Below are 25,376 nucleotides of genomic sequence, written 5' to 3' on the forward strand. Positions count from 1 at the left end.
TGGTATTGGTATTAAATACTTTCTTGCAGGTTGTTGTGTTTGTCATAGATAGGTCTTTATAGTCTCTGACGAGTATATGTTCACTGCTTAATAGCCTTTGTGTTCCCGACTAGTGGATTTATATCCAAGTTGGGGCATGACCTCGTTACTTATTTTGATAGTAAGTGGTCAACTTAAGTACTAGCCAACCCTTTGGTGGACTCCTTAGGGTACTCACTTTGTTTTAGAAAAATTGTGGGTCTTGGGTGCGGTGGTGTGTATCCGCATGTCTAGGTCTCATGTGATTTTAGGCTAGGGTTGTGTTGTGTCTTGGCCATGTTTTATTAATATTAACCGCCGAGCCAAGATACCGGTTCGATTACCTTCCCTACCTCGTGGTATAGACTCGAGTTCTGAGTGACTATTGACGGTACTAAGAACTTATGCCCGTCTTTGATATATTGCCCTTTCTTGTATGGTGATTTTATGAATTGTAATAGGTGAGATGTAAGCCGGTTACAATTGATAAAGTTTGGATTACTGTTTGTTATATGTTTCACATGATAGTTTATTTTGGTCAGTTAGGGGGGGTCATAGGTTAGTATACTTGATAATTAAATTGTTTATCATGTTGTTTACATGTTTCATTACATGTTACATTAAATATGACGTTTCGTGGCTGGGAGGACTCGAAGTTACTCCCCACTGAATTGTGGCTTTCGTGTTTGTATAAAATGCGATTGACAGGTTGAAGATTTAGATGGGGTCACAGACGAGCTAGTGAGCAAAGGAACCTTGGACCTAGTTTGACTATTTTTAGTAGTAAACCTTTTAACTTTTGGTTATGTATATATTTTGAAGGGACATATGTCTCCCTCTTTTAATTTGGTTTGTATCTCTATATTTTCTTGCCTTTAGCATAGTTATGTAAATTAGTTTGATAGAATTTACAGGTTTTGGCACCCTCCTCTTGGAGATGTTTGTGAATGGTTTAGGAAAATTTTAAAAATTACAGGTTTTATCTAGTTGAACCAAATAAAAACATATCCTGTCAGTTTTTCTGTAGAATTTACGTGTTTTATTTAACGCTAAATTTAAGGGTGTCATATTTTCAATCCGAGGATTTAGTCCGTAAAATCCTTCGTAGCCTAACTGAAAAGTGGCAACCGAAGGTTACGGCTATTGAGGAAGCTAAGGACCTTTCTTTGCTCACCCTTGATGAACTTATGGGCTCACTTATGGCTCATGAGTTAACTCTCATGAAGCGTTCTAGTGAAAGCTCTAAAGGGAAAGGACTCGCTCTTAATGCTCTCTCAAGTGATGAGGAGGATGAAGACGATGAATTTGCAATGTTCACTAAAAACATTGTTGGCATGATAAATGGTCGAAACTCTCAAAGGTATAGCAACAACTCTAGTAAACGCCGTTTTCCTAAGAGAAGATCTAACTCCACTATTGGTTGCTTTAAATGTGGTGACAAAGGTCACCAAATCAAAGAATGCCCAAAGTGGAACGATATCAATTCTAAGGAAAAACGTGACTTTGCAAAACGTGATTACAAAAACAAGGTAATGACTGCTATTTGGGGAATGTCTGATTCTGAAGAGGACGATGTCCTTGAGGAAGAATTAGACGCCAAATTGTGCATCTCTTCTAGCTCTTCAAAAGGTGGTTCCAAATCTTCAAAGAAAGAAGACATCAAATGTCTTATGGCTCATTCAAAGACTCACTCGATTCAGACCATGAGGTAATTAAGCTCAAGAAAAAGGTTTGATCCTTCTCTAAAGACAAAATTTGTCTCCTCCTTGATCAATTTATTGATAAATGTCGTGTCCAAACTAATAAGTTGGAAGCTATGCAAATCGAAATTGAGGACATAGCGGAGGAAAATGTCGTCCTAAAAGAAAGTCTAAATGAGAATGATCAACCTAGTTCCATGTTGAGTCTTGAGAAAGAAATCAAAAAACTTCGAAAACAAAATTTGTTTTTAGCCAACAAAGTCGATGAAACTGGTGCAACAGATCCCTGCACTGTTGCATCCAGTTCTAACAAAGGAAATGTGTCGTCACTAACTCAATAACGTGACCAACTTTTGATTGACTTAGCTACTCGTAACACCGAAAAGGATGATCTTGTTAAGATTGCTGAAATGTTAAATGATGAGTCTAGTCATGTCAAAAGTACCTTAGAACGAGCTCAAAAATCAAATGATGACCTTCTTGCTCAAATTTAGATGTTAAAAAGGACCGAACAGACTCATGCCACAGAGGTCTCTACTCTGGCATCTGAGTCGAGAAAAGAAATAGATACTCTCACGGAATTAGTTTATTCTTTGACTAAGGAACGTGACACTCTTCTAGCTGACCTCAAATTGTGTCAAAGGGATAATAAACAATTGGAACAAATTGGGATGTTACTTAGTGATGAAGCAAGACTTGCAAAATAAGCTTTCGACAATTTAGGTAAATTGAATCTTAGTCATCTTGCTAAAATCGAAACATTGACTAAAGAGCTAGATGAGGCTAATATGTTCTACTTAAAATGGGAAGGAAGTCAGAATGTTTTGGAGTTTCTCTTGAAACAATCACAAGAATATGAAAAATTTGCAAAGAAAGCTGGACTTGGTTTCAAATGCAACAGTAGCACACATTGTTGCACTCGAAACCAGGATCCAAGTCAAACTGACTTCCGAAGAAGAAAGTATGCTGGTCTTCCTGAGTACATCATTTGTAACTATTGTGGCAAAACAGGTCATGAGTTTAATGGTTGTGAAAAAAGAGTCCGTGACTTAGAAAGAAACACTAAAAATGCTAAACAAGTGTGGATCAAGAAAGAGGAAGCCAAAAAGGTCGTTGTCAAGAAGGAGCCCAAACTTGTTTGGGTTCCTAAACTAAATGTTTGATTTCTTATAAGCATTAGTGAGGGGCAGCAGCAATTGGTACTTAGACAGTGGATGCTCTCGTCATATGACGGGAGATGAAAACCAATTCCTCTCGCTAGAAGCCTACGATGGTGGCATGGTGACTTTTGGCGACAACAAGAAAGGTGAAATCATTGGTATTGGAAAAGTTGGTAAGTCAAAGTCATTATGCATGGACAAAGTGTTGCTTGTCAAAGGTTTGAAACACAATCTCTTGAGCATTTCACAACTATGTGATCGAGGTAATATTGTTGAATTTCTTGCTAGTGAATGTAGAATCATCAATGGAAAAACTAGAGAACTTATACTTGAAGGTAAACGTGTCAAAGATGTCTATATGACTAACTTATATTCATTGTCGGGTCAATCACTATCATACATGAGTGTTCAAAAGAATGACCCTTGGCTTTGGTACAAACGACTTGGTCATGTAAATGCTAAGACACTTAACACCCTCAAGAGACTTGATCTAGTTGACGGCATTCCTAACATTAAGTTTGAATTTAAATCACTTTGTGATGATTGTGTTAAAGGAAAACAAGTTAAATGCTCTTTTAAATCCAAAAAGATTGTTAGCACTTCCTTACCTCTTGAACTCATTCATATTTATTTATGTGGTCCCATGCGAGTTGTGAGTAGAGGTGGAAGTCGTTATATTTGTGTCATTATAGATGACTTCACAAGATTTGTTTGGCTTCTCTTCTTAAGTTCTAAGGATCAAACATTTGATGAGTTCTTAATTTGGGTCAAAAAGGTTCAAAACAAATTTGGTTATAAACTTGTCTCATTGAGATCCGGCCATGGAACCGAGTTTGAGAACTTGTCATTTGAGTCTTATTGTAATGAGAATGGTGTTAGTCATAACTTTTCGGCCGCAAGAACCCCGCAACAAAATGGGGTTGTGGAACGAATGAATCGAACTCTTGAAAATATGGATAGGACCATGCTCATTAGCTCTAAAGTTCCTAAGAATTTTTGGGCCGAAGCAATAAACACATCTTGTTAGATTTACAACCATGTCATGATTAGAAAAATCATTGAAAAAACTCCCTATGAACTACTACGAGGAAGAAAACCTAATCTTTCACATTTAAAATGCTTTGGTAGTAAATGCTTTGTGCACAATAATGGAAAAGACAACCTTGGCAAATTTGATGCTCGTAGTGATGAAAGAGTTTTTGTTGGTTATTCCGATCATAGTAAAGCCTATAAGGTTTATAACAAAAGGACTATGAAAATGGAAGAAAGTGTTCATGTAATATTTGACGAATCTAATCTTTATGTGTCAAATACACAGGTTGATGATGAGGATGATGAATATGATGACGATTTTGAGATTGGTATGACACGACATGATATGGATCAAGTGATAGAAGAGGCTGAGCAACAGTTGGAGCCACTGTTGCATGAGGAGGATGTCCAAAATTCAGGGGGAACTAATCGTCCTCCTATACAAGATGATGCCACCTCATCCAGGGGGAACAAGGATGGTGAAGAACAGCCCAATCCAATCATAAACGAACCACAATCACCTCCTTCAAACAATCCTCATGTAACAGTCCCCTCTCATTGCAGGCATTTAACAAACCGAATCCTCTAACTCACTTATCCCCAAAAAATGGAAACACCAAAGCTCACATCCTTTATCAAACTTAACCAGTGACCTAACCTCTGGAATAAAAACCAGATCATCGCTCCAAAATTTCTGTGCACACAATGCTTTCATCTCACAAATTGAAACAGACCATGTCACAGTAGCCTTGACTGATGAATGCTGGATGATAGGCAAGAGGAATTGGAGCAATTCGAAAGGAACAAGGTATGGCATCTTGTCCCTAGGCCCTCCCAACGTACTGTAATTGGTACACGGTGGGTCTTTCGCAACAAGCTAGATGATGTTGGAGAAATCGTAAGGAACAAAGCTAGACTAGTGGTGCAAGGATTTAACCAACAAGAAGGAATTGATTACGATGAAACCTTTGCACCGGTAGCTAGGCTTGAAGTCATACGAATGCTTGTAGCTTTTGCGTCTTTTCAAGGTATAAAGCTTTTTCAAATGGATGTCAAAACCGCATTTTTAAATGGATACCTTGATGAAGAAGTGTTTTTTGAACAACCTCCGGGCTTTATAAACAACGAGTTTCCCAACCACGTTTTTAAACTTGATAAAGCACTTTATGGTTTAAAACAGGCTCCTAGGGCTTGGTATGACAGGCTTTCAAAGTTTCTATTGGAAAATGGTTTCTTACGTGGGTCCGTGGATAAAACGTTGTTTATCAAGTCACAAGGAGATGAACTGTTGCTTGTGCAAGTATATGTCGATGACATTATTTTTGGAGCAACTAACAATGTTCTTTATAAGTACTTTTCTGATTTAATGACTTCCGAATTTGAAATGAGTATGATGGGAGAACTTGGATTCTTTCTTGGTCTTCAAATCAAACAAAATGAGAACGGAACAATGATTCATCAACAAAAGTACTTAAAAGAAATGTTAAGTAAGTTTGGGTTGACTGATTCTAATCCTATGCCTACATCAATGGTGCCTAAAATCAAGCTTGATAAGGACGAAAATGGTAAGAGCATTAGTGAAAAGGTTTATCGAGGTATGATCGGTTCCTTACTCTACTTAACCGCTAGTCGACCCGACATACAATTTAGTGTGTGTGCTTGTGCCCGTTTCCAAGCAAATCCTAAGGAATCACATTTCAAAGCCGTCAAACGGATTTTTAGGTATTTGATTGGAACACAAGGGCTATATCTTTGGTACCCAACTCACTACGAACTTGATCTTGTAGGTTTTTCGGATGCGGATTATGCCGGTGATACATTGGATAGGAAAAGCACTTCGGGCATTGCTACTTTCCTAGGTCCGTGTCTCATTTCGTGGGCTTCTAAGAAGCAAAATATCGTCGCATTGTCCACGGCCGAAAGTGAATATGTGAGTGCCGCTTTATGTTGTGCACAAATTCTTTGGGTACATCAACAATTGCATGATTATGGCCTTATTTTCGAGACTACCCCTATATTTTGTGACAACACTAGTGCGATTAATATATCAAAGAATCCTATACAACACTCACGAACTAAACACATCGACATACGACATCATTTTTTACGTGATCAAGTTGAAAAAGGTAATATATGTCTAAGCTTTTGTAAAACGGAAAATCAAATTGCGGACATTTTCACAAAACCGTTGGAAAGAGAACAATTCGTAAGACTTCGGTCGAAAATTGGTTTACTAGGTGACATGTAGTTAAAATAAACTATTTTCTTCAATAATTGACTAGAGGTTGGAATTAACATGTTGTCTAGCAAAATAAATATCATACAAATATGAACCGTGCATCATAATTTAATATCCTTTAGTTGCATTTGAGTCTTTTCTTTCTTTGTGCATTGAGCCACTCCCACTTTATGTCCCATCACTCACCATTAAACACTCCACCTACCCTTATTAACCGTGCCCCTCACAAAACCACATTCAACTCTCTTTTATCCCACCGTACACATCATTGCCCTTCGTGCAAAATCACAACCAATCCCTTTTATCCACTAAATAATAAAAGAATCCTTCAAAACTTTCTTTATTCTCAAAAACCGTCCAAATCAGTCCCTTTATACTCAAAGATGCCTCCAAAACAAAGATTCTCAAAAGAGGTGCTCCAACTCAGAAATACTTTTAACCCAAAATACATTGCCAAAAAGACAATGCCTCCCAAAACCGCTGCCAAAATAGATGAGGCCATCTCTGCCACTGCCAAGTCAACCGTTGCACGAAAGAAGACAACCGCCAAAAGAGGCGGTGGTCGAGGCAGAGGAGTGTTGGGGCTGGTGTCCTTTACAGTTAGTGCAAGGACTTATAAATCTCTAAAAGGATCAAAGGGTATACTTTTGTATCATAATCAGTTGGTCCACGTTTATCAATAACGGTTGGCTTGCTAGATAAGTTTGACGTTATTGTCATACAGATGGCGGTGATCAACTGGTCCCTAAAAGTCACACCTATAGGATACGTTTGAGAGATGTGACGGTATGAAAATACAGTCATGTAGATGCCAAATTTGACTAACCAGTTAGTCTGAGTTATTTGACTAATAATTAGTCAAAATGTGATGTTGAGATATTTTATTTAATACGGATTAAATAATAATGGCTAAGGCGAATTAAGCAGTTAATTCGTAAATTGAATATAAGCGTTTTATATTTAATTAAATGTATATTGAATATAATTATACAATATTGTCTTTGTCGGACATGTATTAATAATTCAACTAACCCGTATTATTAGTTGATGACTTAATTACCGATAACCGATGACAGTTTATAATGAAACCGCGTCATATACACTTAGCAAATTACATGTCGGACTACGAGTTAAGATGAAGAGGAAATGAAAGCCCATTCCTCTCCCTTGGACTCGGTTTGGCCGAATCAACAAGAACAAAAGAGAGGCTCTCTCTCTTTTGTTAACCTAAGCATTTTCATTTGAAAACAAACTAGGGTTTTGGAGACCATTTCTCTCTAAAACCTAGATCTCTCATCTAAGCAAAACACACAAAATAATCCTCTCAATATTGCAAGGCAATTAGAGGATTCATTCTAGCACAAGGGCATTTCTCAGACGATCTTGGGTGCAACAATTAGGAGGAGATCTACTTTGATCTCTCATTGCCGAATTGCACTAGGACCGGAGGTTATTACTTAATCTTTATCGTTTCATTGTGTTTTTCGTTTATGACTATTAATCACGTATAAAATTTGTGTTATAATCCTTCAATTTATGGGTTTTATACGGATATTACCCTTCAAGTGGTATCAGAGCGAGGCCACGTAAATTTTTCTATGTGATTTTCATCAAACGAATTTTGTATCGATGAATTTTTGTTCAAAAATTGTCACGGCAGCCATTTTTTTTCTCGGCAATTCTTTTTTTATTGCTGCGTTTTTTTTGTTTTTTTGTGCCTTGGGATCCGTGTCTTGGTTACACGGTGTTGGTTGTCGTTTGTTTTGTTTTCATTTTGATCTTTGCATATTGTTTTGTAATCGATATTCATTGCAATATGTTAGAGATCTATCAAAATGATTGCATAAAATTTCGTGTGACACAAATTTTTGTCTCGGAAATTTTTTTGGAAGAACCGTGCGGCCTCTTGGCCTGTTTTTCTGATTTTTGCATCGTTATGCGTGCCACACAATTTTGTTAGATCGTTCGATCTCTTGTTTTCAATCATTCTTTACATGTTGTAATTTTAATCGATAATTATTGCAATATGTTGAAGATGTATCAATTGTAGTTTGATTTCTATACGGATTAGATTAAATTACAATTGGGTTTTATCAAACCGTTTTGTTTTGATCTCTTGTTGCTCACGATTTTGAGCCGTTTAATTTTTTTTTAATTTTTTTGGCTTTTTGATGCTCTCGGCAATTTCAGCACTTAAAAAAAAAAAAAAAAAAAAAAATTTCTGGGTACTGTTCACGCCCAGCAGTGACGAAAAAAAAAATTTTTTTTTGTTTTTTTCGGCCTTTTATTGCATAAAACGGTTTTATGCTCTCGCTTGATAGTGAAACGGTTCACCCACGTAAAATTAAGTTACTTTAAAACGATTTATAGTAACGGATTATCTCGGATTAAAATTAACTTGACTAAAGCGGTTTTGTCATATAATTTTAATTGTCTTTGGTGGTTTGGATAAATTTAACATAATTACGGAATTATGTCACGAATAAATTTAATTTAGTTGATGCATTTTATTTATCGTTCTTATTTATTTTGAATGCTTTTAATTACGTATTTATTTATTTTTGCAAACGGTTGTAACTTAGTGTGGCCTTAGTAGAACGTGTTACCGTAATGATGGAACACGGTCTTGGTTGTATTTTGAGATCTCGTATCTCCCTTTTATTTCTTTTAATTACAGTTTTTATTTAGAATGTAAATAGGTTTATATTTTGTAAATTTTAATTGTAATTTTAAGAAGACCGAAGAAGGAGACCGGATGCTCACTCCCGCTACATGGACAAAGATGGAACATCAAGACAAGCTTTTCGGGTCCAACGGTGGATTCCAAAGTTGTATTATGTTCTTTTTACTAGGATAGGCCACACTAGGAATTTTTATTTACGTATCGCATTCATTTATTTATTTTATCGTAACGATAGTATGCATCATATTCCGCCTAAATGCTAAACCACCTAATAATTGCATGAAAACTGACACATATAGAGGTCACGAGTTAGTTTTCTTTGACATTCTCATGTCACACGTTTTAAGCCATCATCTAAATTAATTCATTCACGCAGTTGCTAGTTATTCGTTCACTTAAAATGAATTGAAACTTAGTTGATGGGATCTTCCTCGTATAAACAAAAATTGAGAACGGTCTTTATAGGTCAAACTCCAATGAATCCCTTCTTCGTCGGTAGGCATAATATGACCCCTTCTACGTCGGGTAAGTTGGAACCGATTGACTTATTTTATCTCAACACTATGGTCACTCGTACGATCCTGTGATCATGGTGGACTATAGATAGGATTTACGGAAATCTATCGACCAAGAGTTTTTACGGAAGAACTAGCTAAACAGTTGGCTTATCAATTTACGGAAATTGAGTCTTGGGATCACTTGTATTATTCTTGAGGGAGATCAATTATACAAGTGCAATGAGTCTACACGATTAAAATAAATTTTAATAGACTTAAATCACCTCGATGAGTTGCTTATTTCGTTTTGGTTTTTCTTTCTTTTTCAGTGTAGATCACGTTCACATAAACTGCTAATAACAATATGGCTGGTCACTTGAACGACCCAATGCCAAGTGCCACATTGGACCGTGAGTCCTGGCTTCGGATCTTCATGAATCGGATGAATCGATCAACTCGATCAAGAATGATGGATCAAACTTCGTGGACTGGGAGGCAGATTACGAGAATCGCCGCCGGCTGACGACGGAAGCTCAAATTTCTGCTTGAGCCCATGCCGTCAAACCCTGGCCCCACACCGGAATTAACGAGATCGACAAGTATAACGATTTCGCCTTGGAAGCGGGTGCGATTAAAAACGTACTCATTTTTGCAATGGAACCCAATTTGCAGAAACGCTTCATAGCCCAAGGTGCAAACAAGATTTTCACCACGCTCACCAAGGAATTCTCGAAAGCACCGAGAATCGTGACCTATGAGCATACCACTCGCTTCTTTGATGCGAGACTCCAGAAGGGCCAACCGGTTAGCCCACACATTCTCAGCATGATTGAGAATGTCGAGAAGCTGGAGACGCTTGATTGTAAGATCAGCGAGAACATTGTTATTGACCGCATGCTTCATTCACTCCACGATGGTTTTTCGCAATTTAGAGCGAATTACTATATGAATGATTTGAAGAAAAGTCCCCATGAACTGCACTCCCTTCTCGTACAGACCGAGAAGGACATGAAGTTCGGTGGGAGCATGAAACAAGATGTTCTCGTTGTGTCAAACAAGGGCAAGGGTAAGGGCAAAGTTCAGCCAGGCCTAGCGTAGGGCAAACCGAAGTTTAAGAAGTCGGGTTCAGGTAAGAGTGGGCCTGGTGAGTCGAGCACCTCATCAGGCGCGACAAAGAGCAAGAATGAAAACATGGAATGCCATCATTGCCACAAGACTGGGCATTGGAGGCGTACATGTCCTGTTTATCATGAGGACTTAAAGGCAGGTCGCGTTAAACCTGTTGGTATGTCTTCATCCTCTTCTACTTTTATTCATATGATTGAGATTAACCACGCAAGTTACGGAACTTGGGTACTTGATACTGGTTGTGGTTCTCATCTGTGTAATCATGTGCGGGGGCTCAAAACATCGAACCCCTCGTAAAGGGTGAGGTGGAACTGCGTGTTGGGAATGGAGCAAGAGTGGCTGCCATCTCAAAGGGGACATATGTGATCCAGCTTCCTAGCGGATTTGAGTTGTCATTATATGACTGCTATTATGTACCCGTCTTTTCGAAAAACATTATTTCGGTTTACGCACTTGACAAACTTGGTTTTTCATTTGTAATAGAGAATAATACTTGCATTTTCTCTTTACACGATATGATTTATGGCAAGGCAGTCTCCATGAACGGAATTTATGTTTTAGATCAGACCACCGAAATATTACACGTAATGAATAAAAAGTTAAAGGTTGGTGACAAAGATCAAACGTATCTATGGCACTGCCGTATGGACACATTAATGAGAACGCGTAAAACGACTCATCAAGAATGGAGCTATCTCGGCCTTTGATTTTCAATCATTTGGCACGTGTGAATCATGTCTCATCGGTAAGATGACTCGGATTTCCTTCAAAGGTGTTGGAATGTGCGCTGCTGACCTATTAGGACTCATACACACGGATGTATGTGGCCCTATGTCAATCACCGCACGAGAAGGCTATAGGTATTTCATCACTTTCACGGACGATTTAAGTAGATATGGCTATGTCTACTTAATGAAGCACAAAAGTGAATCCTTTGAGAAATTCAAGGAATACCGAATAGGGTACGAACCTATTGGGTAGAAAGATTAAAACACTACGTTCGGATCGTGGTGGCGAGTATCTTTCTCACGAGTTTGATCAACACCTAAAGGATCGTGGGATTGCCCTACGCTTAACTCCACCTGAACACACCTCAATTGAATGGTGTGTCCGAACGGAGAAATCGAACACTACTTGATATGGTTCGATCCATGATGAGTCACACCGTGTTGCCTGACTCATTGTGGGGTTATGCTCTTCTGTCAGCTGCTCTAATACTTAACCGAAGTCCGTCTAAAGCTGTTGACAAGACTCCATATGAACTATGGAAGGGAACGGTCCCTAACTTGTCCTTTATACGGGTTTGGGGCTGCGAGGCTTATGTCAAGTGGAGACACGAGGATAAGCTCGGCCCGCGATCGGTCAAGACATACTTTATAGGTTATCCTAAAGGAACACTTGGTCATTACTTCTATTCGCCAACCGAACAACGTGTTTTTGTTGCGGCTAGTGCGACATTCTTGGAGAAGGAATTTCTCGAGAATGCAAAGAGTGATAGAACCTTCGACCTGTCGGAGATTCCAAAACCAAATACCGAGCAACCATTGGAGGAACCAATTCCTTCAATCCCGGCTGCGGTGAATATTCCCGAGGAACCTAGGAGGTCGGGAAGAGTCTCTATTCCTCCGGACAGATACATTGGTATGGTCGAGGAACATGACATAGATGACGTTCTACTCTTAACAAGTAGTGAACCCGCAACCTATAAAGGTGCCATGACTAGTTCTGACTCAAAGCTATGGCTTGAGGCCATGCAATCCAAGATGGACTCTATGTATGAGAACAACGTATGGGATCTTGTTGACTTACCTGCTAAGGTTCGTCCCCTTCAATGCAAATGGCTTTACAAGATAAAGCATTCTGTGGAAGGTCAACAAGATATCTATAAAGCTCGACTAGTTGCTAAAGGTTTCACCCAAGTGCCAGGTTTGCACTACGATGAAATTTTCGCACCCGTAGTCATCTTTGCGTTCCATTCGGATTATCTTAGCGATTGCCGCTTTTCATGACTATGAAATTTGGCAAATGGATGTGAAAACCGCCTTCTTAAACGGCTTTTTGGAGGAAGAGTTGTACATGGTACAACCCGAAGGTTTCATCGATCCACAACATCCTAAGAAAGTGTGCAAGCTTAAGCGTTCCATTTATGGACTTAAGCAAGCATCTCGGAGTTGGAATCATCGCTTCGACCAAGTGATTAAAGAAAATGGATTTACTCGATCGGTCGAGGAACCATGTCTTTATATCAAGTCGAGTGGGAGCAAGATTGTCTTCCTAATATTGTATGTCGATGACATACTCCTGATTGGGAATGACATACCTCTCTTAACTTCGGTGAAAGTATGGTTGAAAAACCATTTCCAGATGAAAGATCCGGGAGAGGCACAAAGAATTCTAGGCATCCGTATCTATCGAGATAGATCACGACGGATGTTATCTCTCGATCAGAGTCTTACATAGACAAAGTCCTAGAGAGATTCAACATGACTAACTCCAAGAAGGGGTTTCTTCCTATGGCTCCGGGGTGCATTTGAGCAAGTCTCGGTCACCGAGACACCGGAAGAGAAAAAGCGCATGACACGGATTCCTTATGCCTCGGCTATAGGATCAATCATGTATGCCATGATATGCACACGTCCGGACGTGGCATATGCATTGAGTATGACAAGTCGATTCCAACAGCATCCAGGTGAATCACATTGGATGGCTGTCAAGAACATTCTTAAGTACCTACGGAGGACTATAGATTGGGCATTGACTTATAGAGGCGAACAAAAGCTATGCGCAACCGGTTACGCAGATGCTAGCTTCCAAACGGATCGTGATGACTCGAAATCTCGATCTGGATTCGTTTTTACTCTTAATGGCGCTGCAGATCAGTGGAAGAGTTCCAAACAAATTGTTACAAAGAGATTCTACGACCGAGTCGAGTACTATGCCGCGTCTGAAGCTACAAAGGAAGCGATATGGATGCGTCAATTCTTACATGGACTATCTGTAGTGCCTAATTCGAATGACCCGATCACCATCTATTGCGACAATAGAGGTGCCATCTTCCAAGCTAAGGAGCCAAAGTCTAGCAACAAGTCTAGACATGTACAACGAAAAGCTCACCTAATCCGAGATTACGTGGAGCAAAAGGAAGTAGTGATAGAAAAGATTGCTACAGATGATAACATAGCAGATCCTCTCACTAAACCATTACGACAAGATAAGCATGAAGGGCATGTTAATTCCATGGGAATTAAACGTGTTCCTAAGTTGTAGTACTCTTTTATGGATTAGATTCATTCTCTTTTGTACTCTATACGACATCATCGTTTTGATATTTATATATATTTTGTTTTTCATGTGGATTTGTACGACAAATTTTGAACACCACAAAGTGAACTGAACAAACATTATATTTTTGGTCCTTAATTACCCACTTGAGCTGATAACTCAAGGTAATTATTTTGTGACGTTGGTTGATGGTGGGTTCAACGAGCCATAAGTCAACAGGTTGACTGACCAATCACGGAGGCGATTTATACGGATATCTCGTAGGACACAATTGTGACATCAACGTGGAGTCCTAAATGTTTTACAACATTCGGTGCCCGGTCGTGGATAGGACCTCCATGGTGATCCTAAGAGTCGATTCTTTTGACTATCGACTGTCTCTTGAGACTAAGGCAGATTTTGGGTGACTTTGGTTTCTTTCTCACGGTCATCCGTAACAGGGGGCCAAGTAGATTGTTTCTGGGTCATTTCATGCTGTGCTTAGATCGGAAGGAGTTCGAGTTGAAGGAAATATTCAGCCTTTATCGTACTTGATATTTCTCGGGGCCACTCGAGGAGTCAGAATCGAAATGCATGGCCATGCTCGAATACGAATTCGTTTTATCGGTTAAGTTACTCTCTAGTCGGGGAAACCACTCTAGATACGGATCGATTGTAAAATACGACCTTTGCGGATCCGAATCGCAAATTGTTTTACATTGAGTGGGAGAAATTTTAAATGAATATGAGAATCGGTTATCGCACATACACTTGTACGGACAAGTGGGAGTTTGTTAGAGCCGTGTCCTCCAGTTAGTGCGGATAACGTCATTGCACATACACTTGTACGGACAAGTGGGAGCTTGTTGGGGCTGGTGTCCTTTACAATTAGTGCAAGGACTTATAAATCTCTAAAAGGATCAAAGGGTATACTTTTGTATTATAATCGGTTGGTCCACGTTTATCAATAACGGTTGGCTTGCTAGATAAGTTTGACGTTATTGTCATACAGATGGCGGTGATCAACTGGTCCCTAAAAGTCACACCTATAGGATACGTTTGAGAGATGTGACGGTATGAAAATACAGTCATGTAGATGCCAAATTTGACTAACCAGTTAGTCTGAGTTATTTGACTAATAATTAGTCAAAATGTGATGTTGAGATAATTTATTTAATACGGATTAAATAATAATGGCTAAGGCGAATTAAGCAGTTAATTCGTAAATTGAATATAAGCGTTTTATATTTAATTAAATGTATATTGAATATAATTATACAATATTGTCTTTGTCGGACATGTATTAATAATTCAACTAACCCGTATTATTAGTTGATGACTTAATTACCGATAACCGATGACATGACGATTTATAATGAAACCGCGTCATATACACTTAGCAAATTACATGTCGGACTACGAGTTAAGATGAAGAGGAAATGAAAGCCCATTCCTCTCCCTTGGACTCGGTTTGGCCGAATCAACAAGAACAAAAGAGAGGCTCTCTCTCTTTTGTTAACCTAAGCATTTTCATTTGAAAACAAACTAGGGTTTTGGAGACCATTTCTCTCTAAAACCTAGATCTCTCATCTAAGCAAAACACACAAAATAATCCTCTCAATATTGCAAGGCAATTAGAGGATTCATTCTAGCACAAGGGCATTTCTCAGACGATCTTGGGTGCAACAATTAGGAGGAGATCTACTTTGATCTCTCATTGCCGAATTGCACTAGGACCGGAGGTTATTACTTAATCTTTATCGTTTCATTGTGTTTTTCGTTTATGACTATTAATCACGTATAAAATTTGCGTTATAATCCTTCAATTTATGGGTTTTATACGGATATTACCCTTCAAGGAGGACGAGGTAGGAGACCTCCAATCTCGCTACAGTTGGATGCCGAGGTTGACTTTGATACTGATAAGGAACCCGCCACTATGGAATCTGAGAAAGTTGAAACACTCGAAAAGGAGTATGAAATCGTGAAATCGAAAGAAAAAGGAAAGAAGGAAAGAAGTCATTCAAGTGAAAAGAAAGAGGGGGAATGTGATGAAGACAAACAAGAAGAAGGTAATGATTTCAGTGAAGTTGAGAAACAGATGAGGGAAGATGAGATTGAAAATCAAAAGGACATACAGAAAGAAAAAGAGAGTGGAGAAAAATCAGAAAAAGAGAGAGAAATTGGTGAGAACAATGAAAAAGAGGAAAGGGAGAATGAAGAAAAATCAGAAAAAGAGAGTGAGACAAGTGAGAAAAAGGAAAAAGAAAAGAGTGAAGAAAAATTAAGTGAGGAAAAGAAGGATGATGGTATAGATGAAATCCTGAAAGACTTGGTGAATGAGAGAATGGAGGAAGATGTGCCGGATGAGATTGATGCAACAAAGGCATCCACTGTTGAAGAGATGATCAATGTTGATGATTATGATGTTGGGAAGGAAGTTGATTATGGGCTTGATCCACTTTTCCCAAAAAGGTCCTCTCGGACACGATCCAAGAAAAGGATGATCGAAATATTTGGTGACGATGACGATGTAACACCAGAAGCATCCCCACCTAAACCTAAAGCCACTCAAAGAAGGAAGGGATCCGGTTCAAGAACTAAGGCACCCAAACGACCTCGGTATCATCGGGATCTGCCAAGTTTGGACACAATCGATGAAGATGAGATTATTGAGGAGAAGATTCCCCTCAATACATGCATGGATCTGATTGTTGCACCTCATTCCGATCAATTCAAAAATGATGTCTTAAATCATCTTAACTTCATTGACCTTCCCGAAGAAACATTGAAGCTGTGTCACGGTATTCTGCACTGTTGTTTTTGTAACACCCCGGTTTATTAAAGAAGTCCTCGTCAAGACATTCCCTAATAAAACAGACTGTTACCATCTCGGTTTCCCGAGGTAGTGAATAACAAATTAAACTCCAAGGCAATTTATATAAAATTTTAACTTAATTATTACAAATCCTCTTTTCAACTCAACTTACAAGATCTGACATAAATAAAAGTGAAAGTCTTCTAGATGATGATCTAGCTACTAAGTCGTCTGATCCAGTGTCTCACGCCCATTAAGCTCCCGTCCTATCTCTTAAACCTGTCAAGTCTGCTCCCCATAAAACGGTTCATCACAGGTGTTCACGAATACACAGGGTCAACCGCGAGGTTGAGTAGGGAAAACAATAAAACAATAAAATATGATATGCATGATACTCCGTCACCTCCATCTCCATCTCAACTCATCACACACATCTCATAACCCGAACAACCCAGCCATACCGATCCCCGGTAGACTATAAATATCGACCGAAGCCGATCTGCCAGCTCAACAGCTGAGGACACCAGGGCAAGTCCTGCAGAACCCGCCTGGGCCTTATCACAACATCACATCGTATCTCAACATCGTCACCACCACATCATCCTCCAACTCCAATGCATATGAAATGCTCAACAGTAATTAATGCAATGCAATATGTATATAAATCACTGAACTGATAAATCATAAAGTCATGCCAGTTACCCGATGTTGTGATATCATACTCAATACGATCAATTCAATCAATCACCTTCCCGTATATATAATTCATCACGTAAATCAACAACCAGAAATCAAGTCAACACAATTCAATCAATGACGATAATAGGACAAGTGTATTTCCCTACCTCCGGTGCCAGCAAATCCAATTAAGCAGTTAAGCAGTCCAGAAATAAAGCAATGAATTTGATTATCGATCCTTCACGAATTCGTCACCTAAAACAATTATAGTAATTATAATTACTAACTACTAAATATAGTAATTTCCCACAATAGAAGCTTTCCCGTAATATAAATCCCGACACCAAACTTATGCCCAACTGGTAACTAAACTAACCCGATTAATGTTTGACCCAATTCCCAAAATAGACAGTTGTTAAAGTATAATTTCTTAAAATGGAACTTTCCCGATATAGTAATTGATGTGTCATATAATAAATTTTCTCTTTTAACAAACCCGACTCAAAATCCCGTTTCTAGTTAATTAATTATTATTTTATTTAATTAACTCGGAACTTACATTAAGTAATTTATTTAAGTGATTCGGGAATTAGATTAAATAACCGATATGATAATTAAAAGATTAAACGGATTAAACGATTAAGAAAACCCGAATCAATATTTGAACAATTCAACAACCCGACTTAAAACCCGTCTTCAATTATTTAAGTGACTCGGGAATTAAATTGATTAATTAATTAAATGTTACGGAAACTACATTAATTAATTAATACGATATATCAACGAATTGTAATTATTAAACTCGGAATTAAAAATCAAAATGATAAACTAATGAAAACCGCTTCGAAACAATTCGAATCCCGCATTAAACACCCGTCCTCTATTCACTCGTTCACACTCACCGTACGCCACTCACACCACCACGACTACCACCAGTCGTGGTCCCCACTTCAACCTCACCACCAACCACCAATGCCACGGTGGTCGACCTACACCGGCGAGTCCAGCCATGGCCGTCTTTTGGCCTGGTTCGAAGCCGTGCCCCACCAAACACCTCTCGTTCCTCCTAAACCACCACCACACACGACAACTATTCCCTTGCCAACCACCACTGCCCTGTTCGTCGCCAACCCACCAACCCAGACGCCATGGCACCACCATTTCGACCTCCCCCGAGTCCATGGTGGTGCCACCCCATCATAGCCGTGTAAAAACCCGTTTGAAAATGTATAAAAACCCGTTTGATACCCCCTTATCGACACCGCCTCTCTCTGCCCCTACAACCACCTACGACCACCCTAACCACCACCAAAATACTCTACCCTGACCACCCATTTCCCTTACCCCGACAACCACCAACAGAAACACCTATAATAGACACGCAAACACCCGCAACAAAACCCGACAACAAGAAGAAAAAACAGAGGAAGGCCGAGTACTTACCCAAACTGCCACGAAAACCACCACCTAGGGCCGCCTTACCACGCTGACAACCACCCTACTTTAACCCTTGCTGCACTGTCAAGGCCCACGCTCACTTTCGCTCCCTCGAAATGCGTGAAAAGGTGAGATTGGATCTCGAGAAAGGAAAGGCTGTAAGTGTGTGTGTGTTCATTATGCCGGTTGGTGATGGTATTTGTAGGGAGTGTTTGCATATTATTTTACTTAAAGTAGCTACTATAATATAATTAAGGTAGGGTATGGGGTGTGTTGTTCATGACGAGAGGTAGTGATGGGTATAGGCTAGTTAGTTTATTATTTTAATTAAAGTTAGTTTATTATTTTAATTAAAGTTAGAGTATTATTATTAATTAAGTATAATTTGGGCTGGTCATTTAATTGGGCCAGCTCAAATGGGTCGATTTCAATTTCCGTACAAACCCGTGTTAATTAACTAGGACCGATACAATGCGAGTTAAATAAAATAAATTGCCATAATTACCGACTCAACAAATTACCCAACTTAAATAGTAATATAAAATACGGGGTATTACAGTCTTCCCCCCTTAAAATGAACTTCGTCCCGAAGTTCGCTCCCATACTCAACAACAGAAAGGTATTGTATATTGTACTTACGGACGTCACGCATTTCTAACACTGTTAACGCATACTTTCGACACATCAATTAAACATAACAAATACGAAATGTTACATTCTGCCCTCCTAAAAATAAACTTCGTCCCGAAGTTTAACTCAACATTTTCTTAATCCAATTAACTACAACTAATAACTACCTGCGAACACAAATGTATAACACTATATAATCATATGAGAACACCATCATCTTTCCATCTCAATTCCGATCTCAAACTCAAATAACTCAATAACCATGGTCGCACTGGACCGCAAACGTAACTCGGCACAAAGGCCCCACAACTCATAACTCAATATCGAAGTTTAACTACACTCTCCTTCTTCACATCAACCAACTAACAGAAGTAGGAACAAAACATATAGGACTTATTTGCATAGGTAACCTCACAACGAAACATCAACTTGGTCAAAACTACAATCTACAAACGAGTGCAAATTAAGCGTTAAGATTTTACAATCCTCCCCAACTAAAAACATGGTTACGTCCTCGTAACCCTCATTATTATGACAAAAGTTCTCAAACTACTGCTAACAACTGAAAGAGGCTACCGTTATCCGTAAAAATCATTAGTAATTATTCATTTTACCAATTATTGTAATCTTTTACCTTAGAAACATAGGGAATCAATCAACATGAGAAAAGTATTAGGGTCCAAAACTTACTACGAACTCAAAATTAGATAAACTTAATTTAATTCCTTTAAACAAAACCAGCTTAGGTGTCGACTCACATATTGTAATTTACCGGTTCATCTTATTCAATTCAGTCCTATCTTTATTATTGAACGACTATTACTTCAACATCACGATTTTAGTTGCACTTCTTTACTCAATTATATTCACGGCTCAATTAAACGTAACTATAACGACTATCATTTAAAACAATGCATATCATGTGAATCCTAAAAGGGTTATCCCATTATAATTGCCAATCTCATTATCATAACAATCTTTATTAAAATATGGTTGATAGTAACGATTCGAGAATATAGATATGTCAAATGTCGGGCTACAATAGCAAGATTATTTTAGCATTTTATGACACTGTAATAACGAACATATTCATTATGGAATAACGACACGGTTTATTATCATGTTATAGGTTCTAGGTTCAATTGAAAGAATTTAATATAATGAAAGTAATAGGTATAACTTTAGGCACACAGACTCACATAAAAGGCCTTAAAAACTCAGATGACATACTACATGGGTGGACATTTAGACACGATCATTACTACCATCCATGTGTAAACCTTTAAACATAATTATTATAACTTTCATGCGAGTATATTAAAAAAAATCAAATTAACTTTTAACGCCATCCACTTACCAAGATATGACAATACATTTTTATATTTATATATATATCCGACCACTATGTCAATATGATGCACACGCCAGAAATATTATAACATGCCAATTGTATTTAAAATATGCAAACAACTGGACTCTTATAAACATTTCACCCTCGATTAAAATTTAATTTAAGCTATTCAATTTTACTCATACTATTATGCCAACCATGTTATCAACTAAGTTTTAATTTTATCATTTGTTAAGATACTTAATTACTGAACATGCATGTTACTATCTTCATCTAAAGCATTATAAATTCACATTACTAAGGCTCATGAATTAATCAAACAACTGTATGAAAATTCAACATAGAACGCATATTTTAAATGTTTTGATTTACGTTGTAACTTGCAAAGATCACGATCAAATAACCGGTCGATTAAAACTTGATTTATATTACCTTTATAAAATACGGAGAGTGAAAAACACAGGAAAAAAAATAATTAGGTCTACAGCACAAAATTTCATTTTTAAAAAATTTTACAACTCAGTTGGTCCAAACAAACATGTGACAGCTATTGGTGCAAAACTTGGGTCCATTTGCAAAACTTATTATTTAATATATAGACATCAAGAATTTTCGGGGCTTATCAATTTGAAAACATATGCGACTCTTTTGATCGATGGAGTTGGAATTAGGTAAAAATTATTAATACAATTTAAATGAGAATTTTATAAAATCGTCGGTCAAAACATCACTGCACAGAACTTCCTAACCATAGCTCACTAAAGTATTTATTACTCCTAATCCGTATATCATATAAGCATGAAACCAACGCCAATTGGACACTAACTCGCGAGGCTATCTCTCATAAAATTTTCATCCGCAGGCAATAAACAGAGAAGAAATGGCAGCAAGGTCAATTTTTAGAGTAAAATCAATCAAAACTAGTTTTATCACTAAGTCATTCATTTTCTATGTCCCAATTCTTACAACTATACTATCGATACTAATCCATCCTAACTTAAATATCACACTGTACAATTCGTAACATCTACCCCATAGAATCCCTTCGCATCTCGATCTACTCATTACATCTAAATCACGATTGTGATGACTAAAGATATGAAATTCTATCGTGTTTCTTATTACTATCACCAGACTATACTAACATGGCTTCGGGATCACATAACCGCATATTACTTAGTCCTAGTAGTACTATCAACACATCATTCATACAATTTACTTACCGTAGCGTTGTCCTGCAATAATCAATGTATCAATCAATTAACACTTAGACAATGGCAGATGAATTTCCTGTTCAACCTCAAGCACTATTCTACCCTTTCTCTCGTATACACTCATGGTTTCCGGTTCAACTGAGAGGACCACTGGCTCGGTGTGAGGGGGCCCCTAACTCATACCTTACCGTAGTGTGCTCCTAACAGTTCTATCCCGGGGTTCATTTTATTTAGACACATCCTATGTTCATTGGGCTCATTGGTTCAGGCCTGAGGATCGTTCGCTCTGATACCACTTTGTAACACCCCGGTTTATTAAAGAAGTCCTCGTCAAGACATTCCCTAATAAAACAGACTGTTACCATCTCGGTTTCCCGAGGTAGTGAATAACAAATTAAACTCCAAGGCAATTTATATAAAATTTTAACTTAATTATTACAAATCCTCTTTTCAACTCAACTTACAAGATCTGACATAAATAAAAGTGAAAGTCTTCTAGATGATGATCTAGCTACTAAGTCGTCTGATCCAGTGTCTCACGCCCATTAAGCTCCCGTCCTATCTCTTAAACCCGTCAAGTCTCGCTCCCATAAAACGGTTCATCACAAAAAGTCACGAATACACAGGGTCAACCGCGAGGTTGAGTAGGGAAAACAATAAAACAATAAAATATGATATGCATGATACTCCGTCACCTCCATCTCCATCTCAACTCATCACACACATCTCATAACCCGAACAACCCACCATACCGATCCCCTTTGGTAGACTATAAATATCGACCGAAGCCGATCCGCCCACTCAATAATGAGGACACCAGGGCAAGTCCTGCAGAACCCGCCTGGGCCTTATCACAACATCACATCGTATCTCAACATCGTCACCACCACATCATCCTCCAACTCCAATGCATATGAAATGCTCAACAAGAAATTAATGCAATGCAATATGTATATAAATCATCGAACCGATAAATCATAAAGTCATGCCAGTTACCCGATGTTGTGATATCATACTCAATACGATCAATTCAATCAATCACCTTCCCGTATATATAATTCATCACGTAAATCAACAACCAGAAATCAAGTCAACACAATTCAATCAATGACGATAATAGGACAAGTGTATTTCCCTACCTCCGGTGCCGAAAAAATCCAATTAAGCGATTAAGCGATCCGAAATAAAGCAATGAATTTGATTATCGATCCTTCACGAATTCGTCACCTAAAACAATTATAGTAATTATAATTACTAACTACTAAATATAGTAATTTCCCACAATAGAAGCTTTCCGTAATATAAACCCGACACCAAACTTATGCCCAACTGGTAACTAAACTAACCCGATTAATGTTTGACCCAATTCCCAAAATAGACAGTTGTTAAAGTATAATTTCTTAAAATGGAACTTTCCCGATATAGTAATTGATGTGTCATATAATAAATTTTCTCTTTTAACAAACCCGACTCAAAATCCCGTTTCTAGTTAATTAATTATTATTTTATTTAATTAACTCGGAACTTACATTAAGTAATTTATTTAAGTGATTCGGGAATTAGATTAAATAACCGATATGATAATTAAAAGATTAAACGGATTAAACGATTAAGAAAACCCGAATCAATATTTGAACAATTCAACAACCCGACTTAAAACCCGTCTTCAATTATTTAAGTGACTCGGGAATTAAATTGATTAATTAATTAAATGTTACGGAAACTACATTAATTAATTAATACGATATATCAACGAATTGTAATTATTAAACTCGGAATTAAAAATCAAAATGATAAACTAATGAAAAAAACCGCTTCAAACAATTCGAATCCCGCATTAAACACCCGTCCTCTATTCACTCGTTCACACTCACCGTACGCCACTCACACCACCACGACTACCACCAGTCGTGGTCCCCACTTCAACCTCACCACCAACCACCAATGCCACGGTGGTCGACCTACACCGGCGAGTCCAGCCATGGCCGTCTTTTGGCCTGGTTCGAAGCCGTGCCCCACCAAACACCTCTCGTTCCTCCTAAACCACCACCACACACGACAACTATTCCCTTGCCAACCACCACTGCCCTGTTCGTCGCCAACCCACCAACCCAGACGCCATGGCACCACCATTTCGACCTCCCCCGAGTCCATGGTGGTGCCACCCCATCATAGCCGTGTAAAAACCCGTTTGAAAATGTATAAAAACCCGTTTGATACCCCCTTATCGACACCGCCTCTCTCTGCCCCTACAACCACCTACGACCACCCTAACCACCACCAAAATACTCTACCCTGACCACCCATTTCCCTTACCCCGACAACCACCAACAGAAACACCTATAATAGACACGCAAACACCCGCAACAAAACCCGACAACAAGAAGAAAAAACAGAGGAAGGCCGAGTACTTACCCAAACTGCCACGAAAACCACCACCTAGGGCCGCCTTACCACGCTGACAACCACCCTACTTTAACCCTTGCTGCACTGTCAAGGCCCACGCTCACTTTCGCTCCCTCGAAATGCGTGAAAAGGTGAGATTGGATCTCGAGAAAGGAAAGGCTGTAAGTGTGTGTGTGTTCATTATGCCGGTTGGTGATGGTATTTGTAGGGAGTGTTTGCATATTATTTTACTTAAAGTAGCTACTATAATATAATTAAGGTAGGGTATGGGGTGTGTTGTTCATGACGAGAGGTAGTGATGGGTATAGGCTAGTTAGTTTATTATTTTAATTAAAGTTAGTTTATTATTTTAATTAAAGTTAGAGTATTATTATTAATTAAGTATAATTTGGGCTGGTCATTTAATTGGGCCAGCTCAAATGGGTCGATTTCAATTTCCGTACAAACCCGTGTTAATTAACTAGGACCGATACAATGCGAGTTAAATAAAATAAATTGCCATAATTACCGACTCAACAAATTACCCAACTTAAATAGTAATATAAAATACGGGGTATTACAGTTTTCATAGTGGCAGACGATACAAAAAATCCTGGTATGACTCTTCACCCGCCTTTAAGTACTTCAAAGAGGCAATGGTAGCTCAGGGTTGGATAAATCTTTTGGACAAGTATAGCCATATCTATTTGTCCGAGATTATTCAATTTTATGCTACTGTCAAAGTTAATGTTGCATCTGGTACCCTCTCGGCCTACATCAATCAAAAACCCCTTGTCCTCACAACTAAACAACTTGCGGCCCATTTAGAGATTAATGATGTTGGGCTAACCACCTTTCCAAAACGTGACTGGGGTGAGGTTGAGGAGGTTACATCTACAGAGGTTATGAAAGTTCTTAGACCTCATGAGGAACATGGTCCTACAAATGTCTATGCCCTTGAACTCCCGGCCCCAATTCGATTTATCTTCAATCTTATCTTTAGGAATCTTGTGCCTAGCAATAACAGTCGAGGGAGGTGCTCTCTCCTCGACATGCTTCTCATTCATCATATTGTCAAACATATTCCCATTAATCTTCCCCGTCTCATGTTCCACCGCATCAATGAGATTGCTGTCGAATTTTAA

The 25,376-nt window shown here is 38.5% G+C and overlaps 1 long non-coding RNA gene across 1 annotated transcript; it reads right to left on the bottom strand.

Moving 5' to 3' along the window:
- Positions 1-16,638: 16,638 nt before the first annotated feature.
- On the bottom strand, positions 16,639-17,704 carry LOC141608459 (uncharacterized). Its single transcript, XR_012527002.1, has 2 exons — positions 17,382-17,704; positions 16,639-16,824 (listed from the first exon to the last, which is right to left on the bottom strand). It is a non-coding gene; the product is annotated as an uncharacterized LOC141608459 (long non-coding RNA).
- Between the last annotated feature and the right edge of the window lie 7,672 nt (positions 17,705-25,376).

This window comes from Silene latifolia, chromosome 10, assembly GCF_048544455.1.
Source record: "Silene latifolia isolate original U9 population chromosome 10, ASM4854445v1, whole genome shotgun sequence".
Taxonomy (NCBI): Eukaryota; Viridiplantae; Streptophyta; class Magnoliopsida; order Caryophyllales; family Caryophyllaceae; genus Silene; species Silene latifolia.